At 35.9% G+C, this 15530-nt stretch overlaps 1 pseudogene; it reads right to left on the reverse strand.

Annotated features, from left to right (window-relative positions):
• Positions 1-1953: 1953 nt before the first annotated feature.
• On the reverse strand, positions 1954-2611 carry LOC122477095 (annotated as a pseudogene).
• Between the last annotated feature and the right edge of the window lie 12919 nt (positions 2612-15530).

Genomic DNA, 15530 nt, shown 5'->3' on the forward strand with positions numbered 1-15530 from the left:
TTCTTGCACACGAGACATGCAAAAAACTTCCATGCTGTTCTGCCATCTTGGGTCCTCTCTAGTGTCCAATTTTAATTGAATTACTCATTTTTGGAATGTTGAGTTTTATAAGCTCTTAATATATTTTGGATACTAATCCTTCATTGGTGTGTAATTTGCAAATATCTTCTCCAATTTTGTAGGTTGCCTTTTAGTTTTCTTGATTGTTTCATTTGCATAAATAAACAGAGAAGCTTTTTATTTTGATGTAATCCCAATAGTTTACTTTTGATTTTATTTCTTTTGACACAGGAGACAAATCCAGAAAAATGTTGCAATGGCTGATGTCAAAGAACTTACTGCCTGTGTTTTTTTTTTTTTTTACCATTGGGTATTCTTTCATGCTTTGTCAAAGACTAATTGACCATAGAACTGTGGGTTTATTTCTGGGTTTTCTATTCTGTTCCATTGATCTATGCACCTATTTTAATGCCTATGCCATACTGCTTTAGTTGCTAAATGTTTCTATTATAACTTAAAGTCTGGAATTGTGAAGCCCCTAGCTTTGCTTTTCTTTACCAAAGTTACTTTTGCTCTTTGGGGTCTTTTGTGATTCTACATAAATTTAAGAATTGTTTCTTCTAGCTCTGTGAAAAATGTTATTGGTATTTTGATATGGATTACTTTAAATGTGTAGATTGCTTTAGGAATTAGAGACATTTTATAAATACTTGTTTTTCCAATCCATGAGCATGGATGTTTTTCCATTTCTTTGTGCCATCTTCGAGTTCTTTTATCAATGTTTATAAATTTGAGAATACAAGTTTTTGATCTTTTTGGTTAGGCTTATTCCTAGGTATCTTATTACATTTTGTGGAATTGTAAATGGGATTGTTTTCTTAATTCCTCTTTCTGCTACTTCATTATTAGTGTAAAGAAATGCAACATATTTCTCTATATTGATTTTGTATCCTGTGACTTTTATGAATTCATTTATCAGTTCTACTAGTTTATTGGTAGAGTCTTTAGGGTTTCCTGTATATAGTATCATGTCATCTGAAAATATTGAAAGTTTCAGTTCTTCCTTACCAATTTGGATGTCTTTTATTTATTTTTTTGTCTTATTGCTGTGACTAGGACCATGTTGAATAAAAGTGGTGAGAGTGGACACCCTTGGCTAGTTCCTGACCTTAGGAGGGAAGCTATTAGGTTTGCAGCATTTAATATGATGCTCACTATGGGCATTTTATATATGGTCTTTATTATGTTGAGGTATGTTCCCTCTCATCCTATGTTAAATCAATATGGTTAGTGTGTCATTCAAAGTCACTGTTTCCTTGTTTATTTTGTGCTTAGATGTTATGTTCACCAATGAAAATGGGGTGTTAAAGCCCCTTCTATTGTATTAGTATTGATTAATTTCTTTATGTTTGTTATTAAATGTTTTGTGTATTTGTGTGTTCCCATTTAGGGTGCATAAATATTTACAATTGTTATATCATCCTGGTGTATTGTCTCCTTTTTTTATTATATAGTGTCCCTTTTCATCTCTTGTTACAGACTTTGTCTTGAAGTCTATTTTGTGTGATATAAGTATTGCTACTCCAGCTTTCTTTTGACCTCCATTTACATGATAAATGTTTCCCCATCCCCTCGTTTTCAATCTGCAAGTGTCTTTAGGTGTAAAATTAATCTCTTATAGGAAGCATATAGATGAATCTTTTTTTTATCCATTCTGATACCCTATGTATTTTGATTGGAGCATTTAGTTCATTTACATTCAAAGTAATTATTTATATATATGTATTTATTGACATTTTGTTAGTTGATTTGTGGTTGTTTTTGTAGTTTTTGTGTTTCTTCTCTTTCTCTCTTTTATGGTTTGTTGATTTTCTTTAGTGATATACTTTGGTTTCTTACTTTTTATTTTTTGCATATCTATTACTGCTTTTTTTAGAACAATAAACACCTTTATTACATGACTAGATATAGGGTGGAGGAAGATATATTTGCCTTTCTGAGTTTTATTTTCAACAGATTAAACTCTACCTCTCTGCCCTCTAGCATGTAGCCATCTGCCTGGCCACACTGGCCTGGTCTTGAAGTGATGTATGCAAGAAGCTTTTCCTGCTGGAACTGCTCCTTCAGAAAACTGATGATTTTGACTTTCTTTTTCCTTTCATCATATTTCTTCTTCTTCTTCTTTTGATAGTTTTTTTTGTTTTGTTTAAAATCTCTTCCTCTGTCAGCTTGAGCCCTTTCTTGTGGCCCAGGAGCAGTGCGTAGCAGGACTCAATCCACTGTGGGTCCTGTGTGCTGTCAATGAGCATGATACAGTTCTTAACCAGGGTCTTGGTGCAGACCAGTTCATTGTTGGATGTATTGTAGACAATGTCAATAATCCTTGTTTTGTACATACAATACCTATAGTCTTAAGTGAAGTTCCCCACATCCGCCTCAAGGCATGGTTCTTCTTGTTGCCTCCCCAAATGTGGACTGTGTGTATGTGGCAGGGGCCAATCTCAGTGTTGGCAGTGGGGCATCCAAGCTCTTACTTCTGCTTTTTGTAGTAAGGCTTTCCCTTGCCCCCAGTATTGTGGTGATTGTGCCAGGTGTCCTGAGAGAGTCCCATTACTTGGTACTAGCTGCAAAAGAGGTATTACTATTTTTTTTCAATTTTTGATTTGTGGTTAACATTTGGTTTATATATAACTTCTGCATATAACAGTCTCTATTAAGTAGATGGTTGCTTATTTTTGAACTCATTCTTTATTCTTTTCCCCTTCATGGTTCGGATATTTGATATCATCTTTAACATCCTTTTATTTTGTGCTTTCTATTTATCTTGCTTTTTTTCCTACTCACAGAGACCTACTTAACATTTCTTGTAAGGCTTTTTTAGTGGTCATGAAAGTCATGGAGATTTGTTTACCTTTGTTTCTTTTAAGTTTGTTTATCTGGGAAATTCTTTATGTCTCCTATTCTGAATGATATCCTTGTTGGATAGAGTAATCTTGGATGCAGATTTTTATCTTCCAGCTCTTCTAATACATCATGCCACTCCCTTCTGGCCTGCAAAGTTTCTGCTAGAAATAAGCTGAAATCATTATGGGGTTTCTCTGTATGTAACTGTCTTCCCTTATAATCTTTCAAATCATTTCTTTATCACTAATTTTTGCCATTTTAATTACTATATGCCTTGGTGTGGACTCCTTGGGTTGAATTTGTTGGAGGATTGCTGTGTCTCCTGAATCTGAATCTGTTTCCTACCCCAGATTTGGGAAATTTTCACGTATTATTTCTTCAAATACATTTTCTTCCCATCTTTCTCTCTCTTCCTTCTGGGATCCCTATAATGCAAATGTTACTACACCTTTTGGAGGAACTGATTCTCAAAGTTTATTCTCGTTATTCAGTATTTGTTTTATTGCTCACATGCTCATTTTTATTATTTTCAATTACTCTATTTTCCAGGTCATTGATATGTTCTGCTTCCTGTGGCCTATTATTTATTCCATCTATTATATTTTTAATTTCATTTATTGAGTACTTCATCTCTGATATGTTATTTTTTATCTCTTTGTCAAGGGTCTCACTGATGTCCTCCACCCTTTACTGACATACAGTGAGTATATTTTGTCCATGTTTTTTTCTTCAGTTTTAATTTAAATTCCAGTTAGTTAATATACAGTGTAATATTAGTTTTAGGTTTTGAATAGTGATTCACCCCTTCCATAAAACACCTGGTGCTCATCACACGTGCACTCCTTAATCCCCATCACCTATTTAACCAATCTCCCTGCCCACCTCCCTGCTAGTAATCATCAATTTGTTCTGTATACTTGAGAGTCTGTTTCTCAGATTGTCTCCCTCCCTATGTTACCCCCCTTTTGCTTATTTGTTTTGTTCTTTATATTCCACATATAAGTGAAATCATATGGTGTTTGTTTTTCTCTGACTATTTTGCTTAGCATGATATTCTCTAGTTTCATCCCCATCATTGCAAATGGCAAGATTTAATTCTTTTTTATGGCTGAGTAATATTTTACTGTATATATATATTCCAATTCGTCTTTATCCATTTATCAGTTGGTGGAAATTTGGGTTCCTTCCACAATTTGACTAATGTAGATAATACTGCTATAAACATTGGAGATGCATGTATCCCTTTGAATTAGTATTTTTTATTCTTTGGATAAATACCTAGAAGTGCATTTGATGGATAGTAGAGTAGTTATATTTTTAATTTTTTGAGGAAACTCCATGCTGTTTTCCATGTGGCTTCACCAGTTTGCATTCCCACCAACAGTGCAAGAGAATTCTCCTTTCTCTACATTCTCACCAACACCTATTGTTTCTCATGTGTTGTTGAATTTAACTATTCTGACAGGTGTGAGGTGATATCTTATTGTGGTTTTGATTTGTATTTCACTGATGATCAGTGATGTTTATCATCTTTTCATGTGTCTGTTACCCATCTGTATGTTTTCTTGGGAAAAAAATTTCAATTCATGGCTTCTGCTATTTTTAATTGGATTATTTGTTTTTGGGATATTGAGTTTGATAAGTTCTTTATAGATTTTGGACACTAACCCTTTATCAGGTATGCCATTTTCAAGTATCTTCTCCCATTTCACCAGTTGCCTTATAATCTTGTTGATTGCTTCCTCCACTATGCATAATATTTTTATTTTGATGAAGTTCCAGCAGTTTATTTTGTCTTTTGTTTCCCTTGACTCCAGAGACATATCTAAAAAGAAGTTGCTATGGCCAATGTCAAAGTGGTTACTGCTTGTGTTCTCTTCTAGGATTTTTATGGTTTCAGGTCTCACATTCAGGTCTTTCATCCACTTTGAATTTATTTTTTATGTATCATGTAACAAAGTTGTTCAGTTTCATTCTTTTGCATATTGCTGTCCAGTTATTCCAAGACCATTTGTTGAAGAGACTGTCTTCTCATTGGATATTCTTTCTTGCTTTGTCAAAGATTAATTGACTATATTGTTGTGGGTTGATTTCTGGGTTTTCCATTCTGTTCCATTGAACTATGTGTCTATTTTTGTGCCAGTACAATACTGTGTGGATCACTACAGCTTTGTAATATAATTTGACATCCAGAATTGTGATGCCTCCTACTTTCCTTTTCTTTTCCAAGGTTGCTTTGGCTGATTCAGAGTATTTTATGGTTCCATACAAATTTGTGGATTGTTCTAGCTCTGAAAAATGCTGACAGTTTTTTGATAGGAATTGTATTATATGTGTAGATTTCTTTCGGTAGTTTAGACATTTTAACAATATTTGTTCTTCTAATACATGAGCATGGAATGTCTTTTCATTTCTTTTTTGTCACCTTTAATTTTTTTTTTCATCAGTGTTTTATAGTTTTCAGAGCATAGGTCTTTCACCTTTTTGGTTAGGTTTGTTTCCAGGTATATTACTATTTTTGGTGCAATTGTCAATGGAAGGGATTCCTTAATTTTCCTTCTACTATTTGACTATTGGTGTATAGAAATGCAACAGATTTCTGTACATTGATTTTATATCCCACAAGTTTATTGGATTTGTTTATCAGTTCCAGCAGTTTTTAGTGGAGTCTTGGGTTTTCTATACAGAATATCATGTCATCTAGAAATAGTGAAAGTTTTACTTTTTCCGGAAAGGTTTGGATGTCTTTTATTTCTTTTTGTTGTCTGATTCTTGTGGCTAGGACTTCCAGTACTATGTTGAATAACAGTTGTGAGAGTGGACATCTTGGTCTTGTTCCTGACGCTGGTGGTAAAACTCTCAGATTTTTCACCTTGAGGATAATATTAGTTGTAGGTTTTACATAGATGGCCTTTATTATGTTGAGATATGTTCCCTCTATCTCTACTTGGATTAGGGTTTTTTATCATGAATGGATGTTATACTTTCTCAAATGTTTTTTCTTCATCTATGGAAACAACCATACGGTTCTTATCATTTCTTTTATCAATGTGGCATATCACATTGATTGATTTGTGAATACTGCACCACTCTTGCAACCCAGGAATAAATCCCACTTTATCATAGTGAATGATTCTTTGAATGTACTGTTGCATTTGGTTTGCTAGTATCTTGTTGAGAATTTTTGCATACAATATACATCAGGGATATTGGCCTGCCATTTTCTCTTTTTTTAATGTTTTTATTTATTTTTGAGAAAAAGAGTGTGAGTGGGGGATGGTCAGAGAAAGAGGGAAACACAGAATTTGAAGCAGGCTCCAAGTTCTGATCTGTCAGCACAGAGCCCAACGCAGGACTCTAACTCACGAACTGCAAGATCATGACATGAGCTGAAGTCGGATGCTTAACCAGCTGAGCCACTCAGGCGCCTCTGTCATTCTCTTTTTTAATGGAGTCTTTACATGGTATTGGTGTCAGGGTAATGCTGATCTTATAGAATGAGTTCAGAAGTTATACTTTCTTTTATACTTTTTGGAATAGTTTCAGAAAAATAGGTATTAACCCTTCTTTAAATGTTTGATAGAATTCTCCTTTGAAGCCCTTTAGCCCTGGATTTTTGTTTGCTGGGAGTTTTTTGATTATTGACTCAATTTTTTGCTGGTTATTAGTGTGTTCAAATTTTCTATTTCTTCCTGTTTCATTTTGGTAGTTTGTATGTTTCTAGGAATTTGTCCATTCCTTCCAGGTTGTACAATTTGTTTCATATAGTTTTACATAATATTCTCTTATTGTATTTCTGTGGTGTTGGTTGTTATCTCTCCACTCTCATTTGTGATTTTTTTTATTTGGGTCCTTGCTCTTTTCTTTTTGGTAATTCTGACTGGAGGTCTATACATTTTATTAATTTTCTCAAAGAACCATCTCCTGGTTTCATTGATCTGCTCTTTTGTTTTTTAGTTTTTATATTATTTATTTATGTTCTAATCTTTATTATTTCCTTTCTCCTGCTGGTTTCATGTTTTCTTTGTTTGTTTTTGTAGTTCCTTTAGATATAAAGTTAGGATGTTTATTTGCGATTTTTCTTGCTTCTTAAGTTAGGCCTATATTGTTATATACTTCCCTCTTAGGACTGCTTTTGCTGCATCCTAAAGGTTTTGGACCATTTTGTTTACATTTATGTTTGTTTCTATGTATTTTTTAAAATTTCTTCTTTGATTTCATGGTTGAACCATTCATATTTTAGCAGCACGTTGTTTAACCTCCATGTAGTTGTGATCTTTCTAATTTTTTTTTCTTGTGGTTGACTTCTAGTTTCATTGCATTGTGGTAAGAAAATTTGCATGGTATGATTTAAATATTTTTGTATCATTGAGGCCTGATTTGTAGCCTAACATTTGATCTATTCTGGAGAATGTCTCATGCACACATGAAAAGAATTTGTATTCTGCCATTTTAGGATGGAATGCTCAGTTCAGTTCATCTGGTCCAGTGTGTCAAAGTCATTGTTTCCTTGTTGATTTTCTCATTAGATTATTTATCCATTGATGTGAGTGGGGTGTTAAGCTCTTCTACTATTCTGGTGTTATCATCAATTCATTCCTTAATATTTATTATTATTTTATATATTTCAGTTCATCCATGTTGGGTCCATTAATATTTATAATTGTTAGATCTTCTTGTTTGGGGGTCCCCTTTGTTATGATACTGTTCCCTTCTTTATCTTTTGTTGCAGTATTTGTTCTAAGGTGTAGTTTGTCCCTTATAAGTATTGCTCCTCTGGCTTTCTTTTGCTATCCATTTGCATGATATTTCTCCATCCTGTCACTTTTGATCTGCAGGTGTCTTTAGGCCTGAAATGAGTCTCTTGTCAGAAGCATATAGATGAGACTTGTTTTTTTAATTCATTCTGATATTCTATTTCTTTTGATTGGAGCAGTTAGTGCATTTGCATTCAAAGTAATTATTGATGGATATGTTTTTAGTGCCATTTTATTACTTGTTTTGTCATTGTTTCTGGAGATTTTTCTCTGATCTTTTCTTGCCTTTGTCAATTTTCGTGTGTCTTTTCTATTCAAAGATTACCATTTAATTTTTTTGCAGGGCTGGGGTAGTGGTCACAAACTCCTTTAATTTTTGTCTGTCTGGGAAACTATCTCTCCTTCTATTTTGAATGATAGCCTTGCTGGATAGCATATTCTTGGCTGCATATTTTTTCCCATTCAACACTTTGAATTTATCATGCCACTCTCTTCTGTCTCTCAAGTTTCTGGTGAGAAATCTCCAGCTAGTCTTTTGAGTTTTCTCCTGTGAGTTAAGGACTTCTTTTATTTTGCTCCTTAAAGAATGTTTGGGGGTGCCTGAGTGTCTCAGTTGGTTAAACATCCGATTTTGGCTCAGGTCATGATTTCATAGTTCATGAGTTCAAGCCCACATTGAGCTCTGTGCTGACAGCTCAGAGCCTGGACCTGCTTTGGATTATGTGTCTCCCTCTCTATCTGCCCCTCCCCTACTCTCTCTCTCTCTCTGAGAAATAAACATTAAAGAAATTTTTTAAAAGAATGTTTTGTTCATTAACTTTTTTTGTAAACTTAATTATAATATGTCTTGGTGTTGACTGCTTTTGTTGATTTTGATGAGAGTTCTCTGTACCTCCTGGATATGTATGACTTTTTCTTCATATTAGGTAATTTTTTGGCTATTTTTTCTTCAAATATATTTTCTGTCCCCTTTTCTCCATCTTCTTCTTTTTGATGTCCTATAATACAAATGTTATTATATTTGATGTAGTCACTGAGTTTCCTAAATGTTTCTTGTGTTCTGTAATTCTTCCTGTCTTTTGTTAATTTTCATTACTTTCCATTATTTTGTCTTTTATGTCCTCTGCTTCTTCCAACTTGCTGTTAATTGCATCAATCCTGTTTCCAATCTTGTTTATTGAATTCTTCATCTCTGATTTTCTTTTTAAACTTACTTATATCTGTGGTAAATTTCTTACTCACATCTTCTATTCTTTTCTCAAGTCTAGTTAATATCCTTATGATTGTGTCCTTAAATTCTCCATCTTGCTTATAACTTATATCTGTTTCACCTAGATCTCTGGCCATGGCCTAATTTGTTCTTTCATTTGGGAAAATTTCCTCTGTCATTGAATTTTGTCCAAGTTTCTGTATTCTCTGTTTTTGAAAATCCAGTTATGTCTCCTGCTCCTGAAACTAATGACATTATGAAGAAGAGTTCCTGTATTCCCAGGGCCTGGCACTTCAGGTAGTGCCTCTAGTGTGTGTTGCATGCACTGGGCTATTGTGTTTTGGCTGTTCTATCCTTCAGATCAGTTGTATGTAGAGGCTCTCATTGCCTGCAGTTGATATTTTTTATCTCTTTCATGAATGTGGTGTGTTTTAACTAGGTATGCTTTGGTCTGCTTGTGAAATGAGACCTGACACCTCTTCCACCAGAACTAAGACCCTCGGAACTCTCTGTTTGGCAGAGATTGTGTGGGCCATAGTTTTGCTTGTCTTCTGGAGTAGGGGTACTCTGGGATGAGACTGAGGCAAACATGACTAAGAAAGGCAGTCGAACTTGAGCTCAGGGGATTTGGGCTTTGTGTCAGCAGATAGGCAGACAGTGTTGGTGCTAGACTGCTTCCTGCAGGTAGCTCTGTGTTTATGCTGAGGAGTGGGGGAGAGAAATTATGCCAATCAGCTTTTTTTGTTCCTGGAGAGGTGTCTCCATAAATGCTCCCTCTCAGGGACATACTCTGGAAAGAGTGAATAATAGTCCCTCTGTGTGCTCCAATTGTTCTACAGATTGATGTTTTCACACTGTTTGCCCCTGGATTGTTTGCCTGCCTTCTTTCCAAGAGCAGAGCAGTGCGCTCCAAGTTGTGTCTCAGCCAAGCCCACTGACATTTAAAATACCAGGCTTTTAGCCCTACTGGTAGCAGAAACTCATGAAAAACATCCCAGCTCATTTTCCAAGCCAATGATTATGAGTAAATATTCTCCTTGTGTGTTCCTCTGTGTCCCCCCCCCCCACACACACATATTTCTCAGTGACCATGCCTACCTTCGGCCCCCCTAAACCATGTCTCCACACTTCCTACTTTCTTCAGTGTGGCCTCTTCTCTCCCTTTTGTTGTGGAGTTAGTTCTGTGAGTTTTCAGGTTTTCTGGAGTATTTACGATGGTTTAAAGTTTATTTAATTGTGTTCGTGGGCTCAGAGTAGCCTAGGGTCCTCCTACTTTGCTGCCATCTTTCTCCAATATCCAGTAAGTATCTTGATGATGACTATTTTATCATCTATCTATCTATTCATTCAGCAGTTTGCAAGCCCAGTGTGGAGCCCAATTCCTTAGATCAAGACCTGAGCTGAGATCAAGAATCGAATGCTTAACCTACTGAGCCACCCAAGCACCCCTATTTATGATAATTACTTTAAATTCTGTATAAGGCATATTGCTTATTTTTCTTTAGCTTAGATATCCTGCTATAATTTTGTCATGTTATTTCATTTGGGAAGTTTTATTCTGTGTCTTCATTCTGTCTACATCCCTATGTCTGTTTCTTTGTGTTAGGGAAGTTAGCTATGTCTTCTGCTCTTGACTTCAGTGGCTTTATGAAGAAGAGGTCCTGTAGTGTCCTGTCGTGCAGTTTCCCCTATTCACCAGAGCCTGGCACTTCATGTGAGATTGCTATGTGTGTTGCTTGTGTTGCGCTTTGTACCTAAGTCACTTTTCCTTTCAGTCCAGATGTCTGCATTGACTCTTTGCCTGTTGTTGGTTGTGCTTGCTCTCTGTGATGTTAGTGAAATCCAGGCAGGCTGCCTCTGAAGGGGCATGACAGCAGAAGTTCTCGGGTTGGGGTGGCAGTGTAGGAAAATATGCACCGAGTTGCTAGTTCTAGGCAATCCCTAGAACTAGGGATATAGCTGGGGATGTGGTGTACATTAGGCTAGGGGCCTGCAGCCTTTGTGTGCACATGGCTGGGCACAATGTCTGTATGCCTGGTGGCTGGGTGTGGCATGCGGCATCTGTGTGTGTGGTGGCTGGGCACAGAGTGTAGTGGCTGAGGAAAGCCACACTTGTGTGTGGTGGCTGGGCAGAGCATGCAGCATTAACAAAAATTGTGTTGATCCCAAGGCTGAGTCCAGCAAGCTTGGCATGGAGGAGGCCTCAGGAGAACTTGTTGGCATGGTGTTCTGCTAGCAGTTTGGGTAGCAAGTGTCTGTGCAGTATCACCTCCACATGTGGCTCTGTGATTATGTTGGGGGATAGGGGATGAAAATGGTGGCTGCTGGCTCTTTTGTTTCCAGAATCACCCCCCCCCCCAACATGCTTTGAAATCAATATAAGCAGATCTCCCTCTGATTCTGCAAGCGTTCTTTTTATGTTGCCTCTTCTTGTGCTGTTGTCTCTTTAAGGGCAGGGACCTTGCCCTCATGGTTCACCCAGTGATGATTCCACTGACTTTTAAAGCTCCAGATTCCAAGTACTGGCTCCAAATCCTGCTGGTTATACAAACTCACATAATTCAGCCTCTCTGATTTTCAAAGCTAGATGTTATGGGGATTCATCTCCCCTGTGTGGCTCCCTCTTGTGGACAGCTCCTGACCACCATTTCTGCCTTTCCTAATCTTTCCAATGTGGCTCTTTCTCTACATTTAGTTGTGGAGTTTGTTCTATTAGTCTTCAGATCACTCTCCCATTTATTGATTTGGATATGAGTGAAATTTAGTTGTAAACTTAGGATGGAGTGACTCAGGGTTCTCTTACTCTGCCATCTTCCTGGCAGCCCTCTGAGAATTTGAATAGTTTCTTTACATTTCACTTTGATGTATTTTTGTATAAAACAAATATGTACCTTAGAATAGAGCACACTCCTTCTTTGGGAGTGGTTTTGGTTGTCATATTTTTGCATTACATTGCCATAAAAGAAGAATGAATGTAGTGAAATCAGTGCATATGATGAACTCAGAGAATACAAAACTGAAATTAGAAAGTCAGTTGTCAGGACACCTGGGTGGCTCAGTTGGTTAAGCGTCCAACTTTGGCTCGGGTCATGATCTTATCATTTGTGAGTTTGAACTCTGTGTGGGCTCTATGCTGACATCTCAGAGCCTGGAGCCCGCTTCGAATTCTGTGTCTCCCTCTCTCTCTTCCCTTACCCTGCTCACTCTCTCTCTCTCTCTCTCTCAAAAATAAACATTATTTTTTTTTAAAGTCAGCTGGCATCATAGGACTTTCCCATTGCAATGAGAACATTTTTGCAAGAGCAAACTTGCAAGCATATTGTTCACCTAATTAATACATTCCTTAGGCCTTTTTGCAAAAAATGCAAGTCTGAAGTTTCCATGAAGAATTGCAGAATACCTATTCATTCATCATTGTAAGCTGTTTCCTATCACAATAGTTATACACATACTCACATACTGTATATATATATATATATATATATATATATATATATATATGGTATAATTTTTTTTTACTTTTTCACAGTACATATTTTTGAATGGTACTTGATTGTTTTGCTTATTTGTGGAGCTGGCAGGAAATGCTTGGTAATAGTACAGAAAGCCATGATTAAGTGAAAAAAACAACTACTTTAAATCCTCAATTAAACAAATTCTCTGTGGAATTCTATTTAACTTTGAAGAAGACTTGGTATGATAAAACGATTCAAGAAATATCTTGAAATCAGTACTCATTTCATTTCAATTTTATTTGCTCTCTGCATCTCTAATTTGGCACAATAGTTAATTATGTTTGGAGCAATGACTAAGCTATAGCAAGATCTCTGCTGATCCTATTCTGTTACAAACTTGCATATACAAATCTAGGAAATTGTTCAAATTATGGCAGGATTTTAAACCATAGGTCTTTAAGTATAATGATAATTGTTATTTTGAGTATACTCTAATGGTAAAGCTCAATTACAGACACTAACCACAATATCCTTTTTATTGAACAATCTTGTTAATTATTGCACTTTGAGAAACATGTTAGCTATCTTTCAGCCCATCATATATCTACAATTATATTTTCATGTATATGATAATATTCAAAGAACTATACTGAGCATTGTAAAGTATATGTTGGCACAGAATTAGTTTCTGCCTGCTTCTTGATGAATCTAGTGGGAGAAATAATACATGTATTTATGTATGTATTAAATAAAAGGTAAGAAGTGTAAATGCCTTAAGACAGGTATCGATAAAGATTGGGGATAGTGGTAGAGAGTTCATAGAAAGATGAATAGCTTTTGGCTGTTAAGAATAGGAAGACTTACAATGAATTAAAATGATTAAAAGTAAAAGACTCTTAATAATGAAAAAAGATATATTATTAAGAACATAAATGAACTCAGTTTCTTGACTCCAATATATCTACAAACCATAATTCAAAACTAAATAGTTTTATAAATTTATATTGCTTTTTTCTCTATAAGAAAGAATATGAATAGTTTTTTTTCAGGGATTTTCCATGACAACATTTGATTTTTAGTCTATTGAAAATATAAAAATTGAAATACAGTTCAGTTTAAAATTCACACACAGAGACAAATAGCAAAATAGCTGATAATGTCATAAAATTTCACTAAATTAGAAACCACAAATGGGGGGGGGGTTGGTATACTTGGAACTCATCTATCCTTTCAAGAAAAGAAATGGGGACAGAGATTTGCATGGCTATTCATGTCCAAAACAGAGATGAGCTACATTTGTCTCCTTTGCAAACCCTCTGTTGTGATACTTTTAGAAATACTTGTTTGTTCCTAGCTGTTCAGTTTTGAAAGGAGGCTGGGATGTCCATCTTGTCATTTTTAGATGCTTGAAGCAACCAAGACAATGGCTTTGAACTTGTGACATTCCTAAGTAGTGGAGTTCACATTCAGATACCATAGATTATGATAGATACATATAGGCTCTTTGAACTAAGGGGCACCAGATCCAATGAAATTAGAAATAATTTTGACAACCTGGAAGAGATATGCATATACTATTGTGGGATATAGAGTTGATGTCTTAAGCCTTTCATGCACTGACTAGATTCCTTTTGGCTTTTAAGATATGGTTTAGAGTATTTATTACCTCAGAAAGAGTTCCCCAGTCTGAATCTCAATAGATAGTTTGTTTCGATATATTCCTTTTCAGGATAGATGGATGACCTGAAGAGCTTTGCAGTTGGGCTGTTATAGTAGAATACAAATATTGGATAATATATTTATTTTGACTATGTCATTGACTTGTCCATGATCCTTGAAGGTAACCATGAAGACCTTGAGAGAAACATTTTACTTTCCCAATTTGGGGCAAGAAGTTTGGAAGGGTTGAAGACTGTGCTATGTGGTGCCTCATAGATGTGCAATATAAATGCAAACCTAATATTGCAGCAAAAGTAGTAGGCTACATGGATGGATTGTTGGATGTTAGAAGTGGGATAGGCACTTTCTAATGATAGGAAGATTATGGTTGATGAGCCTTCTTCATGGTCATACAGCTGTTGTTATATGTCACTTTTTACATGTTGGGAGAACTGGTATCAAATACCTAATATTGTAATTTAGAAAAATGTTCTAAGTATAAAATCACCAGCAGAAATGATGCTGAATTTTTTTTTCTTAAGTACCTTGTTATTTCTGGTTATCAACAACCAGAAGTAATTATAAAATCCCAATTCTGCCTAAGAATGAAAAATGTGGAGGGGCGCCTGTGTGGCTCAGTTGGTTAGGTGACCGACTTCAGCTCAGGTCATGATCTCGCAGTTTGAGTCCGAGCCCCGTGTCAGGCTCCGTACTGACAGCTCAGAGCTGGGAGCCTACTTCAGATTCTGTGTCTCCCCGTCTCTCTACCCCTCCCCTGCTCATGTTCTGTGTCTCTCAATAATAAATAAATATTAAAAAATTATAAAAAAAGAATGAAAAATATGGATTGCTTTGGGAACCATGGGCATTTTAACAATATTGATTCATCCAATCCATGAGCATAGAATGTCTTTTCATTTATTTGTGTCATCTTCAATTTCTTTCATCAGTGTTTTATGATTTTTGGAGTACAGATCCTGATCTTTCACCTCTTTGGTTCAATTTATTCTTATGCATGTTTTTCTTCCTGGTGCAATTGTGAATGGTGTTTTTTGTTGTTGTTTTCCTTTACATTTCTCTTTCTGCTACTTCATTATCAGTGTATAGCAACACTATTAATTTCTGGGTATTAATTTTGTAGCCACTTTACTGAACTTGTTCATTAGTTCTAAGTATTTTTTAAAAATTTTTTCATCTTTATTTATTTTTGAGAGAGAGAGAGAGAGAGAGACAGAGAATGAGCAGGGGAGGGGCAGAAAGAGAGAGAGAGAGAGAGAGAGAGAGAGAGAGAGAGAGAGAATCTGAAGTAGGCCCCAGGCTCTGAGCTCTCAACACAGAGCCTGACATGGGGTTTGAACTCATGGAGTGTGAAGTCATGACCTGAGCTGAAGTCGGATGCTTAACCAACTGAGCCACCAGGCCCCCCAGTTCTAGGAGTTTTTTGATGGAGTCTGTCATCTTCAAATAGTGACAGTTTAAATTCTTCTTTACCAATAAGGATGGCTGTTATTTCTTTTTCTTGTCTGAGTGCTGTGGCTAGGACTT

This window comes from Prionailurus bengalensis, chromosome X (assembly GCF_016509475.1).
Source record: "Prionailurus bengalensis isolate Pbe53 chromosome X, Fcat_Pben_1.1_paternal_pri, whole genome shotgun sequence".
Lineage (NCBI taxonomy): Eukaryota > Metazoa > Chordata > Mammalia > Carnivora > Felidae > Prionailurus > Prionailurus bengalensis.